We start from the raw sequence: 17,753 nt of genomic DNA, 5'->3' as shown, positions 1-17,753 counted from the left end.
GAGGGTAAATCCACATCTGGCATGTGGGAGTATTTTAAGGGACAGTTGTTAGGGCTACAGGACAGGCATGTGCCTGTAAAAAAGAAGGATAGGATTCGAGAACCGTGGATAACCAGGGAAATTGAGGGACTGGTCAAAAAGAAAAGAGAGGCATATGTTAGGTCCAGGCAGCTAAAAACAGAGGGAGCTCTGGAGGAGTACAAAGAAAGTAGCAAGGAACTGAAATGGGGAATTCGAAGGGCAAAAAGGGGTCACGAAATGTCCTTGGCAGACAGGATTAAGGAGAATCCCAAGGCATTTTATTCAGACGTTAGGAACAAACGGGTTGTCAGGGAAAAAATCGGACCTCTCAGGGACAAAAGTGGGGAATTATGCTTGGAGCCCAAAGAAGTAGGGGAGATCCTAAATGAATACTTTGCGTCGGTATTCACAAAGGAGAGGGATGTGTTGACTGGGAGTGTCTCGGAGGGGAGTGTTGAACCGTTGGAGAAAATCTCCATTACAAGGGAGGAAGTGTTAGGTTTGTTAGAGAATATAAAGACTGCCAAATCCCCAGGGCCTGATGGAATCTATCCAAGGCTGCTCAGGGAGACGAGAGATGAAATCGCTGGGCCTCTGACGCAAAGCTTTGTCTCGTCACTGGACGCAGGTGAGGTCCCAGAGGATTGGAGGATAGCTAATGTGGTCCCGTTATTTAAGAAGGGTAGGAAGAATAACCTGGGAAATTATAGGCCGGTGAGCTTGACGTCCGTGGTGGGCAAGTTGTTGAAGATTCTTAGAGATAGGATGTATGCGCATTTAGAAAGGAATAAACTCATTAACGATAGTCAGCATGGTTTTGTGAGAGGGAGGTCATGCCTCACTAACCTGGTGGAGTTTTTTGAAGAAGTGACCAGAATGGTTGACGAGGGAAGGGCCGTGGATGTCGTCTATATGGACTTTAGTAAAGCGTTTGACAAAGTCCCTCATGGTAGGCTGGTGAAAAAGGTTGGATCTCATGGGATAAAGGGGGAGGTGGCTAGATGGGTGGAGAACTGGCTTGGTCACAGAAGACAGAGGGTGGTAGTGGAAGGGTCTTTTTCCGGCTGGAGGCCTGTGACTAGTGGAGTTCCGCAGGGCTCTGTATTGGGACCTCTGCTGTTTGTGATTTATGCAAACGATCTGGAAGAAGGTGTAACTGGGGTGATCAGTAAGTTTGCGGACGACACAAAATTGGCAGGACTTGCAGAAAGTGAGGTGCATTGTCAGAGGCTACAGAAGGATATAGATAGGCTGGAAATTTGGGCAAAGAAATGGCAGATTGGGTTCAATCCTGATAAATATGAAGTGATGCATTTTGGTAGAAATAATGTAGGGAGGAGCTATACATAAATGGCAGAACCATAAAGGGTGTAGACACGCAGAGGGACCTGGGTGTGCAAGTCCACAGATCCTTGAAGGTGACGTCACAGGTGGAGAAGGTGGTGAAGAAGGCACATGGCATGCTTGCCTTTATAGGACGGGGCATAGAGTATAAAAGTTGGGGTCTGATGTTGCAGATGTATAGAACGTTGGTTCGGCCGCATTTGGATTACTGTGTCCAATTCTGGTCGCCACACTACTGGAGGCTTTGGAGAGAGTACAGAGGAGGTTTACCAGGATGTTGCCTGGTATGGAGGGGCTTAGTTATGAGGAGAGATTGGGTAAACTGGGGTTGTTCTCCCTGGAAAGACGGAGGATGAGGGGAGACTTAATAGAGGTGTATAAAATTATGAAAGGCATAGATAGGGTGAACGGTGGGAAGCTTTTCCCCAGGTCGGTGGTGATGTTCACGAGGGGTCATAGGTTCAATGTGAAGGGGGGGGAGGTTTAACACAGATATCAGAAGGACATATTTTACACAGAGGGTGCTGGGGGCCTCTAATGCGCTGCCAGGCAAGGTGGTGAAGGCGGACACACTGGGAACGTTGAAGACTTATCTAGACAGCCACATGAACGGAGTGGGAATGGAGGGATACAAAAGAATGGTCTAGTTTGGACCAGGGAGTGGCACGGGCTTGGAGGGCCGAAGGGCCTGTTCCTGTGCTTTATTGTTCTTTGTTCTGGAGGAACAGACGGACGGTGCACAGTGAAACGTTATGCTGTTGATGGCAGCCGAGAATCAGAAAGATTGAAGGAACTCACAAGGTCAATCCTATTTTTGATGTGAGTGGGGTGAGAGAGAGAGTGTTGAGGTGAAGGGGAATTTTGAGGTGAGAGGTTCAGTGTTGAGGTGAGGGGTGTTGCTGTGGACGGTGGGAGTTGAGGTGAGAGGCGGTTACTGAGGTGAGAGGGAGTGTGTTGATGTGAGGAGGGAGCTTTCAGATGAGAGGGGAACAACATGGTGTTATATCAATACACACTGATCCAACAAACACTCCCAGGATATTTACTGCAGGGATTAGGTGTGAAGTCAGTCTGTCCCCTCACGCTGCCAGCCAGAGTGCGGAGGGAACGGTGACAGCCCTTAAACACGGAGCAAACATCATCTGCAACATCCCATCAAACACTCCAATGTCAGCTACAGAGGTCCAGTGTCACTCCCACCCCATCTTAACTGTGTGACCAGGCGGTCTCATGGCTGCTAAAGTGAAGGTTCAACTTAGTCAGGCAACCTTCAGGCTCGATATCCGTCAGCTTGCGCCCATCAGACATTTACAAGGATAAGCTGCCTCTACACTCCCATCAAATACCCTCATTGTAGATGCAGCACAGGCCCAGATACACAAACTGTCTCCCTCTACACTGTCCAAACACGAATCTCCAGTGCAGGTATAGCAGAGGGTGAGATAGACAGTGTGGACAGGTGAGAGGGGGGGAGCGTTGAGACGAGAGGGGGAGAGTGTTGAGGCGAGAGGGTGAGAGTGTTGAGGCGAGAGGGGGAGAGCGTTGAGGCGAGAGGGGGAGAGCGTTGAGGCGAGACGGGGAGAGCGTTGAGGCGAGAGGGGGGGAGTGTTGAGGCGAGAGGGGTGGACGTTGAGGCGAGAGGGGGAGAGTGTTGAGGCGAGAGGGGGGAGAGCGTTGAGGCGAGAGGGGGGGAGCGTTGAGGCGAGAGGTGGAGAGCGTTGAGGCGAGAGGTGGAGAGCGTTGAGGCGAGAGGGGGAGAGCGTTGAGGCGAAGAGCGTTGAGGCGAGAGGGGGAGAGCGTTGAGGCGAGAGGGGGAGAGCGTTGAGGCGAAGAGCGTTGAGGCGAGAGGGGGAGAGCGTTGAGGCGAGAGGGGGAGAGTGTTGAGGCGAGAGGTGGAGAGCGTTGAGGCGAGAGGTGGAGAGCGTTGAGGCGAGAGGTGGAGAGCGTTGAGGCGAGAGGGGGAGAGTGTTGAGGCGAGAGGGGGAGAGTGTTGAGGCGAGAGGGGGAGAGTGTTGAGGCGAGAGGGGGAGAGCGTTGAGGCGAGAGGGGGAGAGCGTTGAGGCGAGAGGGGGAGAGCGTTGAGGCGAGAGGTGGAGAGCGTTGAGGCGAGAGGGGGGGAGTGTTGAGGCGAGAGGGGGGAGAGCGTTGAGGCGAGAGGGGGGGAGCGTTGAGGCGAGAGGGGGGAGCGTTGAGGCGAGAGGTGGAGAGCGTTGAGGCGAGAGGGGGAGAGCGTTGAGGCGAAGAGCGTTGAGGCGAGAGGTGGAGAGCGTTGAGGCGAGAGGGGGAGAGCGTTGAGGCGAAGAGCGTTGAGGCGAGAGGGGGAGAGCGTTGAGGCGAGAGGGGGAGAGTGTTGAGGCGAGAGGTGGAGAGCGTTGAGGCGAGAGGTGGAGAGCGTTGAGGCGAGAGGGGGAGAGCGTTGAGGCGAGAGGGGGAGAGCGTTGAGGCGAGAGGGGGAGAGTGTTGAGGCGAGAGGGGGAGAGCGTTGAGGCGAGAGGGGGAGAGCGTTGAGGCGAGAGGGGGAGAGCGTTGAGGCGAGAGGGGGAGAGCGTTGAGGCGAGAGGTGGAGAGCGTTGAGGCGAGAGGGGGGGAGCGTTGAGGCGAGAGGGGGGGAGCGTTGAGGCGAGAGGGGGAGAGCGTTGAGGCGAGAGGTGGAGAGCGTTGAGACGAGAGGGGGAGAGCGTTGAGGCGAGAGGGGGAGAGCGTTGAGGCGAGAGGGGGAGAGCGTTGAGGCGAGAGTGGGAGAGCGTTGAGGCGAGAGGGGGAGAGCGTTGAGGCGAGAGGGGGAGAGCGTTGAGGCGAGAGGGGGAGAGCGTTGAGGCGAGAGGGGGGAGCGCTGAGGCGAGAGGGGGGGAGCGCTGAGGCGAGAGGGGGAGAGCGTTGAGGCGAGAGGGGGAGAGCGTTGAGGCGAGAGGGGGGGGAGCGCTGAGGCGAGAGGGGGGGAGCGCTGAGGCGAGAGGGGGGGAGCGCTGAGGCGAGAGGGGGGGAGCGCTGAGGCGAGAGGGGGGGAGCGCTGAGGCGAGAGGGGGGGAGCGCTGAGGCGAGAGGGGGGAGCGCTGAGGCGAGAGGGGGAGAGCGCTGAGGCGAGAGGGGGAGAGCGCTGAGGCGAGAGGGGGAGAGCGCTGAGGCGAGAGGGGGAGAGCGTTGAGGCGAGAGGGGGAAAGCGTTGAGGCGAGAGGGGGAGAGCGTTGAGGCGAGAGGGGGAGAGCGCTGAGGCGAGAGGGGGGGAGCGCTGAGGCGAGAGGGGGGGGAGCGCGGAGGCGAGAGGGGGGGAGCGCTGAGGCGAGAGGGGGAGAGCGTTGTGGCGAGAGGGGGAGAGCGTTGTGGCGAGAGGGGGAGAGCGCTGCGGCGAGAGGGGGGAGCGCTGAGGCGAGAGGGGGGGAGCGCGGAGGCGAGAGGGGGGGAGCGCGGAGGCGAGCGGGGGGGAGCGCGGAGGCGAGCGGGGGGGAGCGTGGAGGCGAGAGGGGGAGTGTTGAGGTGACAGTGGGAGTGTGGAGGTGACAGTGGGAGTGTGGAGGTGAGAGGGGAATTTTGTGGTGAGGGGTGAGGTTCTGTAACACACTGCTTGGCGCTGCTGCCTCATGGCGCCAAAGACCCGGGTTTGAATCCAGCCTCGGGTCACTCTCTGTGTGGAGTGCGCACGTTCTCCCCTGTCTGCGTGGGAATCCTCTGTGTGCTCTCATTTCCTCCCACACTCCAAAGATGTGGGAGTTAGTTGGATTAGCCATGCTAACTTGGGAGACGGGCAACGTACAGGACAGGTACTGGACGGGGTTAGATACAGAGTAAATTTCCCTCATCAATGTCCCCATCAAACACTCCCAGGACGTGTACAGCATGGGGATAGACACAGAGTAAATTTAAGACTGTGCCCATCAAACATTCACACGGTAAAATTCCCTCTGCACCACCCAGAACGGCTACAGCATTGGCCGGGGTGGGGGGGTAGATACATAATAAACCTCTCTCTCCAGTGTCCTCATCAAGCACTCCCAGGATACCCAGGATAGGGACAGTACGTCGTTAAATGTAGAATAAATCTCCCTCTATAATGTCCCCATCAAACTCTCCAAAGACAGATGCAACTAGTGAGAGTTCAGATGCAGCTCAGGCTGAGATTTCCAGAAACCTCCCATCACACTGTTTCACCAAGAACTCCAGTGAAGGGGTAGCAAGGGTGAGATGCACAAAAAATGTCTGCATAGACTGTCCAAACACTAAAGACCTGAGCAAGAGCAGCACAGGGTAAGGTCCACAGAAAATCTCTCCACACTGTCCTATCAGGAACTCGAGCGCAGGTGGACACAGAGATACATATAGTTCTGCTCTCCCTGTATATTGCCAGAAAAAAATCCCATGTATGGGTAAAGAAAAGTTCAATACAGATACATCTCCTCTTGATACTGACCTCTGAAACCCTCCCAGAACAGTTACACACGGGATTGCAGACAGAGCAAAGCTCACTCTGCAGTGTCCCATTGAATAGTTGACTGCAAAGGGTGTTTACTCTGTGTCGAACCCCATTCTGAACCATGTTTCTGTATTTGCCATTGGGTTCCTGTAAATTGTGCTTCCATTGAACATTTCCAAGAATAGGGACAGCACTGGGTAAAGTGTATGGTCTTGCTGCACTGCCAATTCAAACAGGCTGATAAAAGGGACGTGTATCTTCTGTATCAAACACGTTTCCATCACTGTCCATGAAGTAATCCCAGGGCAGCCTCACTGATAATGATATTTTCCACACGTGCTTTCATAATAACTGTCTTCTGTTAATTTGTTGTTATAGTTTTGTGAAATACTCCTTCAGATCTTTCCTAAATACAGTTCAGACACTTGGGAATTCGAATGAATGAATTGCAAACATTTTCTGTTGTAAAGAACATAGAAAAGCTACAGCACAAACAGGCCCTTCGGCCCACAAGTTGCGCCGGTCATGTCCCTACCTACCTCGGCTTATATACAGGCTTACCAAGAACCCTCAATCCTATTAAGTCCCATGTACTCATCCAGGAGTCTCTTAAAAGACACCATCGAGTTTGCCTCCACCACCACTGGCGGCAGCCGATTCCACTCACCCACCACCCTCTGAGTGCAAAACCTACCCCTCACATCTCCTCTGTAGCTATTCCCCAGCACCTTTAACCTGTGTCCTCTCGTAGCAGCCATTTCAGCCCTGGGAAAAAGCCTCTGTGAGTCCACCTGATCTATACCACTCAACATCTTTTATACCTCTATCAGGTCACCTCTCATCCTTCATCTCTCCAAGGAGAAAAGACCGAGCTCTCTCAACATATCCTCATGAGGCATGCCAACCAATCCAGGCAACATCCTTGTAAATCTTCTCTGCACCCTTTCAATAATTTCCACGTCCCTCCTGTAATGAGGCGACCAGAACTGAGCACAGTACTCCAAGTGGGGTCTGACGAGGGTCTTATATAGCTGCATCATTATCCCCGGACTCCTAAACTCAATCCCTCGATTGATGAAGGCCAGGTGAAAACTGCCCCAGTTAAGTAAATCAGATTGATCAACTGATTGCAATCAATGCCAAATGGGGAATAATTGTCCCGTGTAGAAGTGAGAACTCGTTCCATATTGTGATTGTTTGCAGTATTGGGACAGTGAGATGACCCGATCCAACACAAGAACACTTTGCAATATCTCCCAGTAACAGTGAGTCTGTGTGTCAGCGTTAACCAAGCGGGGTGACATTCCCGGTGGTGCTGACATCTCACGCAGAGTGAAAACCAGAATTCAATTGGTGGGGATTGCCTTGTTAAATTCAGCTGGGGATTTATTGAGGGAATTTGTGAAAATGCATGTGGAGATCTTATACAATCTAATTGAAAAACATTTCGAAATCCGTTTCTCCAACTGACTGTACAGAACAGAAGAGGTACATTTATAGAGATCTCAAGGTGAATAACATTAGTTCCAGTCACTGAACACCAGCAGTAACTTTGTAATGCATATCATTTTATACATGTTTCACATGCAGTGAATATATTTATTTTAATTCCGGTCTCTGAGCAGTCAGATATTGATACAGATAATTCTGATATTTAGCACCATGCTCCCACACTGCCACCTCTGCTTGACCTGAAATAGATGCTCTGTTCCGCAATTATTTAAACCAAGTGTATTCGTGGAGGAACAAACTTACATTCTGCATTCAAACTTTATGTTGTTGAGATCAGCCCAGGATCAGAATGATTGAAGGAGCTGAAGGTTTTTGAGACAGTTTGTGTGACGCTGCTGCTGTGTTGCCTTTATTCGTTTTTTAACGTGGGGGTCGCAGGGAATCAGTAGCGACAATAAGAGTGAGGTCAGTGATGTATCTGTTTGTCAGTTGGTAACAAGAATGAAGTCGGTGATACACCTGGAAGGTAAAGGCAGTAGGGATGAGGTTAGCCATGCACCTGGATGTGTATTGACAATCAGAGCAATTCAGTAATGTATCTGTGCAGGTTGTGAAAGGAGAGTGCGGTCACTGCTGTTCCTAAATACCTGGTTCCAATAAGAATCAGGTTATTTCTGCATCTGCAGGGACAGGTGTAGCATCGGGGAAACACAAGATAAAACTCGATCTGCAATTTCCCCAGCAAACACACCCAGGGCAGGGACAACGGGCGGATGTTTGGGTTGTGTGGAGTGGGGGGCTGTGTGTGGAGTGAAAGTTTATTATGGAAGTGAGGGGGAGAGTGATGAGTTGAGAGGCGGTGTATTGAGATGAGGGGGAGTTTGTTGAGGTGAGGGGGAAAGTTAAAATGAGATGGCGGGAGCTGAGGCGAGACAGAGTGCTGAGATGGGAAGAGAGAGCTGATATGAGAGAGGGAGAATGTTGATGTGAGACAGAGTGTAGGATTTGGCCCCGCGCTCTCCCCGAATTCGGATCATCCCACCAGAGGTAATTGGATCTTGACACGGTCTGTGCCCATCTGCTCCGACTCCCATGCGGTGTGGGACGGGAAATTCATATCTTGGGGATCTTGAGGTGAGGAGCGTCGAGATGAGATGGGTAGTGTTGTGGTGCGTGGGGTAATGTAGAGGTGAGCGGGAGGATTGATGTGAGGGGGGAACATGTTAAGGTGAGAGGGGGAGAGTTGTGTTGATTGGGGGAGTGTTGAATTGAGAGCGCGTGTTCTGGTGAGAGGAATTGATGTTAACCCTCTATGGGACAATGTAAATGTGAGAGGGAGAACTTAGAAGCGGGACGGATAGTGTTGAGGAGAAAGGGTGTAATGTCTGTGTGATAGAGATTGTGTAGAGAGGGGAAGGGGAGTATTGAGGTGAGCGGGGCTGTGTTGAGGTGAGGGGGTGTGTTGACGTGACAGGATCGTGTTGGTGTGAGAGAGAGAGTGTTGGGGTAATGGGGAGTGCTGAGTTGAGAGTGAGAGTGCTAATGTTGTCATGTGAGTGGACCTTTAAGCAATTTTGTTTAAATCGTGCAGCTTCCATGGAGGTGGAGCTAAGCTGTGGCAGTCAGGTGGTGGTTTTTTTTTGGTCTTTTAGTTTAGTTTTGGGAAGCAGTTGAGCAGCAAGCTCAGAAGCAATCTCTCTCCCTCTCCCTGTCCTTCTCTTTTGAAAAGGCTGTGTTTTGTGGACCAGACTCGACTACAACCTCTGCTGAGTTTCTCAAGGGATTTTGAGCATTCAGCCCAGGAGGCTGGACACGTGTAATAATTCGGCATTAACATCTGCTGTATTGTGGTGATTTGGAGGGTTTTGTGGATTGGATGTTGGCTTTGGTTGGAACACACCAGAGATATTTCCTTCAGAGTTGTACATTATCGTGGTTGGAGTGTTTCTTGTTTGTAATTGATAAAAGTTCTTGCTAATTGTCTTACTATACACGTCAACCATATTCTCAATTAAACTTTGTATTGAATAAGAGTTCCTCGTGGGTCAGTTCACTCACACCTGAAGTGAAACCTCTCGTGCTCCTTCTTGCCAGATTCAAGGTAAAGAGTTACAGGTCACTCGAGCTTCATGGAACACCTGGGAGTATCCAACCTGACTGAGAACAACTGGGGGCTCCGGGATTGAAACCTGTATTTCTGGATTGATTTGGGATTAGTGAACTCAAAGACAGTGAGCGCTGAGCAGATTTGTGTTTTCTTTTCAGGTGTTGTATTCCAGTTTAAATAGGGAGTGTGGTTTGGATTAATGTCTCTTTCAGAGGCTCAGAAGTTTCTGCGGGTGGAGGAAGTCACGCAAGTTACCTGACAGAAAGTGACTAAAGCAAAGCATTTGGAATTGGAAACACATTGCAGTTGACATTGCCTGACAGAGTACGGAAAGGAGAGATAATTGTGGCAATAGCACAACATTTGGAATTGTCAGAAGCTCAGTCAGAATCGTTGGAAATTCAGTTACAAATGAAACTGACTCAATATAAAAAATAATTTAAACTATTTGAATTACAGGGAAAAGGAAAAGGAGGAACAGCAAGCAAAATAATTGAATCAATCTGAATTACAGGCAAAAGGGAAAAAGGAGGCAAGGGAAAAATAGAGAGACTTTGAACATTGGAAACTGGCCTTCAAATGTAAACATCGTGTCTGATTGGCGGATGTAAAGGGTAAAGTACAGTCTGAGGGTAGGGATGAGGATAGTGAGAGAATGAGGGGCAGAAAATACATCAGGAGATAGAAAAGGCAATGTTACAATAATCATGGGGGAATTCAATATGTAGGTTTCTAAGATTCTGAGGTGGACTGGGAAAATCAGGTAGGTCGTGGATCCCAAGAAAAGGAATTGGTGGAATGTCTAAGAGAGGGTTTTTGGAGCAGCTTGTGACAGAGCCTACTACAGAACAGGCAATTCTGGATTTGGCGATGTGTAATGAGGCAGACTTGATTAGGGAACTTAATATGAAGGAACCCTTAGGGAGGAGTGACCACAATATGATAGAATTTACCCTGCAGTTTGAGAGGAAGAACCTGGAATCAGATGTAAAGGTATTTGAATTAAATAAAGATAACTACAAGGACATGAAGGTGGAGCTGGCCAGAGTTGATTGGAAAGGGAGCCGAGCAGGAGAGACAGTGGAACAGCAATGGCAGGAGTTCTTGAGAGTTATTTGGGAGGCACAACAGAAATTCATCCCAAGGAGGAGGAAACATGCCACAGGGAGGACGAGGAATCCATGGCTGACGGGGAAGCCAAGGACAGCAGAAACACAAAAGGGAAAGCATCCTTCGTGGCAAGGATTCGTGTGAAGGCAGAAGATTGGGAAGCTTTTGAAAGCGAGCAGAGGACAACTTAAAAAAGCAATAAGAGGGGAGAAGATGAAATATGAGTGTAAGCGAGCTTGTATTATAAAAGAGGAGAGGAGGAGGTTTTCCAATATAAGTTAAGAGAGAGGCAAAAATAGCCATTGGATCACTGAAAAATGAGGCTGGAGAAGGAATAATAGGAAACAAAGAAACGGCAGAGGAACTGAATAGTTTGCATCAGTCTTCACGGTTGAAGACACCAGTGGGATGCCAGAGCTCCAGGAGAGTCGGGGGACACAGGTGGGTGTAGTGGCCATCACTCAGGAGAAGGTTCTGGGGAAACGGAAAGGTCTGTGGGTGGATAAATCACCTGGACCGGATGGAGTACACCCCAGGTTTCTAAAAGACATAGCTGAGGAAATTGTGGTGGCATTGGTGGTGATCTTTCTTTGATAAGGCGCAGCATAGGAGACTGTAATATAAGTTAAGTGCCAATGGTGTTGAGGGTAAGATCCTGGCATGGATAGAGGATTGGCTGACTGGCAGAAGGCAGAGAGTGGGGATGAAGGGATCTTCTCTCAGAATGGCAGCCGGTGACAAGTGGTGTGCCTCGGGGGTCGGTCCTGGGACCACAACTTTTCACAATATACATTAATAATTTGGAAAAACGAAATGAAGGCACTGTTGCTAAGGTTGGTGATGATGCAATGATATGCAGAGGGACAGGGAGTATTGCGGAAGTGGGAGGGGGGAGGGGGAGGAGGAGGGCTGCAGAAGGACTTGGACAGGTTAGGACAGTGGATAAAGAGGGGGCAGATGGAATACAAGGAGGAAAAGTGTGAGGTTATGCACTTTGGAAGGAGGAATGGAGGCAGAGACTATTTTCTAATGGGGAAATGCTTCGGAAATCAGATGCACAAAGGAATTTGGGAGGCCTTGTTCAAGATTCTCTAAAGGTTAACCTGCAGGTTCAATCGGCAGTTAGGAAGGCAAGTGGAATACTGGCAATCATGTCGAGAGGCCCCGCACCAGGTTCAGACCCACCCAGGTTCAGACAGAGACGCTGTTCAGATTCACACAAGGTTCGGACTCGGATCATGTTCAGATTCACACCGTGTACAGACTCACCTCAGCTTCACAATCATAGAAACATTGAAATATAGGAACAGCAGGAGCAGGCCATTCGGCCCTTCGACCCAGCTCCGACATTCAGTTTGATCATGGATCATCATCAACTTCAATATCCTGACCATCCCTTGCTCCCATATCCCATGATCACTTTAGCCCCAAGAGCGATACATAATTTCTTCCTGAAATCACGAAAGGTTTTGGCCTCAGCTACTTTCTGTGGTAGCGAAGTCCACAGATCATCAGAGTGGAGAAATTTCTCCTCACCTCTGTTCTAAAAGGTTGATGCTTATCCTCAAACCATGAACCCTCGTCCTCAACTCCCTGAGCATCAGGAACATTCTTTCTGAATCTACCCTGTCTAAACATGGTCCAATATTACATGTTTCACTCGAATGAACTCCAATGAATAAAGCCCTAACCGACTTCGTCTCTCTTCATATCACAGACTTGCCATCCCAGGAATCAGCCTGGTAAACATTCGCTGTACTCCCTCTATAGCGAGGATATCCTTCCTCAGATAAGGACACCAAAACTGCACACAATACTCGAAGTGTGGCCTCAGCAATGCCCTGTACAACTGCAGTGACACATCTCTCTTCCTGTACTCCAATCTTATCCCTATGAAGGGCAGCATTACAGTTGTCTTCTTTACTGCCTGTTGTACATGCGCGCTGACTTTCACTTACTGATGCATACGGACACCAAGGCCTCGCTGAGTATCCACCTCTCTCAATTTACACCCATTCAAATAATAATCTGTCTTCCTATTATTGCTGCTAAAGTGGATAACTTCACATTGATCCACATTTTACTGCAACTGCTTTGCACATGCCCACACATTGAGCCTGTTCAAATCACACTGAAGCATGTCTGCATGTTTCTCATAGCTCACCCTCACACACCTTTTATCATCTGCAAATTTGGAGATGATACATCTAGTTCCATTTTCAAAATAATTCATATATAATGTGAGCAGTTGGGGTCCGTGCACAGATTCCTGCAGAACCCCACTAGACACTGACTGCTAATCAGAAAAAGGCCCATTTATTGCCAACTCTTTGCTTTCTATCAGTGAACCAGCTTTCTATCCGTCTCAAAACATTGCCTGTAATCCCATGTGCTTTCACTTTACATGGCAGTCTGCGATGTGAGACCTTGTCGAAAGCCTTCTGAAAGTCTCAATAAACACATCTGCTCACGTCACTTTCTGAACAGTAATGTCTGGGGGACACCTACCCGCCCTGGACCTGGCCGTAAGGGACCGGGCAGTAAGGGACACAAGACACAGCAATACCTCTCCACCCACTTCCCTAAACTCCCACACTTACCCCAACTCTCAGTGCTTCACTCTCTGCAGCTTGCACTCTGTGGAGCTCCCTGAGTGGGCACATTTCACAGGCCTCAGTTTGGTAGTTTATATTTGCCCGTGTCCAACTCATGAACCTGATTGAAGTCACTGCCCCCCCTCCCCCTCTAGGTCTGAGTAACCGCCGAGGGCTGACCACCTTGGAAGCCTTTTTTGGAGTTTCAATGCTGGGTCCGGTTCCTGCTGCTCAGCCTCGGAAGTGAGTGGGGTTCAGCAGACCGGAGCTCGCCTCTTCCACCATGAGCGTGTGGCCCGAGTTCCCTTTATCGGGTGACAATGTGATCGAGAGGCTAAACCCACTGTGTCCATTTCAGACTCCGAGGTTCCCACTGGCGGAGATGAGGAACAGGAGCCGGAGTGCCTGGAATTCTTTCCAAAGTTCCCGGTCTACTGGGAATTGCTTTTTCCTGCACGGCTTGGGGCTTCATGGCTTGTAGATGATTGAAGCATTCCCATAGGATGGTATCTCCCAAGCGGACTTGATAGGAAACTGGCCCTGTTCCAGACTCGACCGTGCCTCATAACCACGTGGACCCATTGCCATGATTCTTTACCAATAACCTATCACCTGCCTTTCGGTGCCTCTCCCGGCTGGTGGGAACGGCACTGGGTGTTAGCTCCCACCTTCAGAAGGTCAGACTTAACATTGGGCAGAGTGAACTTCCCATGACCAACTCTGCTGGGGCTATTCCAGTTGTTGAAGCGGGGAGGTCGGGGGGAGGTTGGAGGGTGTCATTCTGTAATTGAAGATGAAATCTGGATGGTTTGGTGTCCAAAGAGACTGAGGGATGGTATTTTGAACCTGCTTTTACTGTTTGGGCCGCTCTTTCTGCCAGGCCATTGGATGATGGGTAATATGACACTGTAAGAAGTTTAACAACACCAGGTTAAAGTCCAACAGGTTTATTTGGTACCAAAAGTGGCTTTTGCTACCAAATAAACCTGTTGGACTTTAACCTGGTGTTGTTAAACTTCTTACTGTGTTTACCCCAGTCCAACGCCGGCATCTCCACATCATAATATGACATGACCAAACGTGTCAAATTCTGTCCAACTTCATCGAATGCACAAATTCCTGGCTTTTGAAGATCGGTTTATTTTCAGGACCGAGCATTTCCGGGATCCCGGGTGTCATGAAAGAGGTGTGAAGTTTCTCCACTCTTGTCCTTGTGTTTGAGTAACTCACCCTGTGTACGGCCATCCATTTTGAATCAGCATCTACCATTTCAGGAACATAGACCCCATGAACGGACCGGCACTCTCCGTGTGCAGCCACGTCTCCGGATGTCCTGGCCATTCCCAAGTGTGAAGAGTAGTAATTGGTGGTACTTCTGCCCTTGTTGATATTGTCAACACTGACCCACGGGCAAATATTCGTATCCATACCTGGCCACCAGACAGGGCAACTGTTTGTTATTTATATTTGAAAGTCCAATAGAAAGAGTCAGGGGTCTTGTAGTTGTAGTTTCCTCTCAGGGTCTAATGAGTTGAAGAATTGAAGTAAGGGGAGCTTTCAGCAGATTGATGAGCTGCTGCCTGAAGTGAGTCTGTGTCACAGCATAAATGGCAGTGTTTGTACAACAACTTGTGAGTTGCAACATGAAACCAAATTGCAGAACATAGGAATCTAACCATACCGACTTATAGCCCAAATCATACATCCGACTCCATAGAGAATAAACCATTAATGTCGACCATAAGAGGATGAAATTGGCTGAGATAACAAACAGTAAAATGATGGATTTCCTGCGACTCTCCATCTCTGGGTCTCTGGGATTCTCCCCACTGCTGTGAGTCCGGAGTCTCCTGCGGGCTCTGCTGCTCATTAAAATGTGTCTGACGGTGAAAACGTTGAGCAGCAGAATCAGGACGAACGGGACAGCCGGGGTTAGAATGTTGTGGAGGAACTCGATTGTTGTCCAGACCGGAGAGAACATCACATCCCCTGTGACCTCACAAAACCAGGGGACGTTCACCAGCTGATATCTATTTAATAACATAAAATACCAGAAAATGTTCTTTAAACAGCTCAGCACCGTCACTGTTCCCAGAACCACAGCCGCCGATTTCTCACTGCAATATTTACTCTTCAGCTTGGGACAGCAAATGGCCACAAATCGATCAAAGGTGAAAGTGACGGTGAACCAGACAGAACAGTCAGTGGCTGCATAAAGCAGGACGGCGTGGATGTTACACACGGGGACCCAGTACAGGAAATCAAATTGTTCCCAATAAAGAATGGGAATGTGTCTGAATATCAGGTCGAGGATAACGACCAGCAGATCCCCCGCTGACATGGCCACCAGGTAACGAGTCACACATTTGGACAGACCACAGTTTCTGCTCGTCAGTGTCACAATTGTGATTATGTTCACTGTCAGGAAGGGAAATAAAGAATAAAATTAGACAGGATTCAGGGAAAGAAGTTACCATTTGGACTGAGGATGGGTTAAAATAAAAAAGAATGTACACACATAAAATCACTTCAATCTTTTTTTTAAAATCCAGCACGTGTTTTGCAGTGTGAGAGGAAAGTGGAGCATCCGGAGGAAACCCACACAGACACGGGGAGAAGGTCCAAACTCCACACAGACAGTGACCCAAGCCTGGAATTGAACCCAGGTCCCTGACGCTGTGAGTCAGCAGTGCTAACCACTGTGTCACCGTGCAGTCCATGGTAGCAACACAGTGGTATACATTTGGGAGAGAGCTTTCCGGAGAGTCCACAACATTGACCCTCACTCAGCTACAAGGATGAAGGAGTAAACCCTGACAGAAAATCCAGACTGGAGTCGTGTAGATGGTAATCTGTCGTCTCTCAGACAGTTTACTGACAACCCCTGCAACACAGCTGGGACCAAAGAGGGCTGGTTTGACCCTTGCCTCGGGACATACTAACAATTGGCAGAGGGAGATCCTGATGCCTTGACAGCACAGAATCTCTATTACATTTACACAGAACTGTACCCTGGAGAGGAGATCACAGCATTGTGGCCACTGTTAGCACAACACAGGAAAAAATAGTAATCTCACACTCGATTGGCACAGAACACAACTTCCAGTGTTTGCTTTCAAGAGTGGGAGAAAGCTTCAATGTTCAGCGAATAGCTATCGTCCATAATGCTCAGTGCGATTACTGCTGTCCCACGTTGGTCTACTGGACCGGTGCAGCTGCATGAGTCCTCTCTCGGCAGGAAGGTTGCCAATCTATGCACCAGGTAAAACTCAAACAAAGGCCAGTGCCAAAGGAAAAGCCAAGCAGGCTGCCTTAATGCCTATCGTCCGGTGACTCTGATGTCCAATATTATGAAATACATCAAAAGGTTGGTCATGGCATGAATCAGTTCCGGCTTCCCAGATTGCCTGCATCCACGACAGTTCACCGGCATCCACAGCAGGTCCACAATGCCATCTCCCTGGCCCGACAGTGAACCCTGGAACACAGACTCGTGTTTATCAACTGCAGCTCAGCCTGCAACACCATTAGTTCTACGAAACTCATGTCCAAAGTTCGTGGCGCTGGGCTTGGCTCCTGCCTCTGCAATTGGATCCTCAACTTCCTTATCCATAGAGAGCAAAATTAAGGACAATCAACAACATCTCCTTCACAATCATCCTGAACAGCGGTGCCCCGTAAGCCTGCGTCCTCAGCCCCTTACTATACTCCTTATACACTGGTGACTGTGTGGCCAAATTCCCCTGCAACTCGATTCCCAAGTTTGCTGATGACACCTGCAGTGGGTCGGAGGAAGAGACAGAGAATCTGGTGAACTGGGGCGACAACAATAATCTCTTCCTCAATGTCAACAAAGCAAATCGACTTCTGGAAGCCTAGTGGAGTACATGCCCCGATCTACATCAATGGGATGAAGTTGAAATAGTCGAGAGCTTCACGTTTTAGCGTCCACATCACGATAAACCTTTCCTGGTTCCTCCATGACGTCCCTATAATTAAAAAAGTCTCCGAACGCCTCTATTTTCTCAGAGGTTTAGGGACATTTGGCATGTCAGCTGCGACTCTCATCAACTTTTACAGATGCACCATAAATAACATTCTAGCTTGGTATGGCTCCTGCTCTGTCCAAGACTGCGAGAAACTTCAAAGCTTGGTGAATGCAGACCAGTCCATCACTCAAACCAACCTCCCACTCATTAACTCTGTCTAAACCTCCCGTTACCTCACAAAAGCAACCAGCCAAATTCAGGAATAGCGCACCACGGACATCAACTTTTCCCACTTGTTCCATCAGAGAAAAAGATAAAAAATGTGCGAGGACATGGACCAACCGACTCATAGAAGCACTACAGTGCAGAAGGGGGCCATTTGACCCATCGAGTCTACACCGACAACAATCCCACCCAGGTCCTATCCCCGAAATCCCACATATGCACCCTGCTAATCCCCCAAACATACATATCCCAGGACGCTAATGGGCAGTTAACATGGCCAATCAACCTAACCTGCACATTTTGGACTGTGGGGGAAAACTGGAGCATCCGGAGCAAACCCATGCGCATACGGGTGGAATGTGCAAATTCCACACAGACAGTGATCCAAGCCGGGAATCGAACTCAGGTTCCTGTGAGACAGCAGCGCTAACCATTGTGCCACCATGCTGCCGACTCAGGAACAGCTTCTCTGCTGCCATCAGACGTTTGAATGGACCCACATT

The sequence above is a fragment of the Mustelus asterias genome, unplaced genomic scaffold (genome assembly GCF_964213995.1).
Source record: "Mustelus asterias unplaced genomic scaffold, sMusAst1.hap1.1 HAP1_SCAFFOLD_357, whole genome shotgun sequence".
NCBI lineage: Eukaryota > Metazoa > Chordata > Chondrichthyes > Carcharhiniformes > Triakidae > Mustelus > Mustelus asterias.
This window is presented reverse-complemented; position numbering follows the sequence as displayed.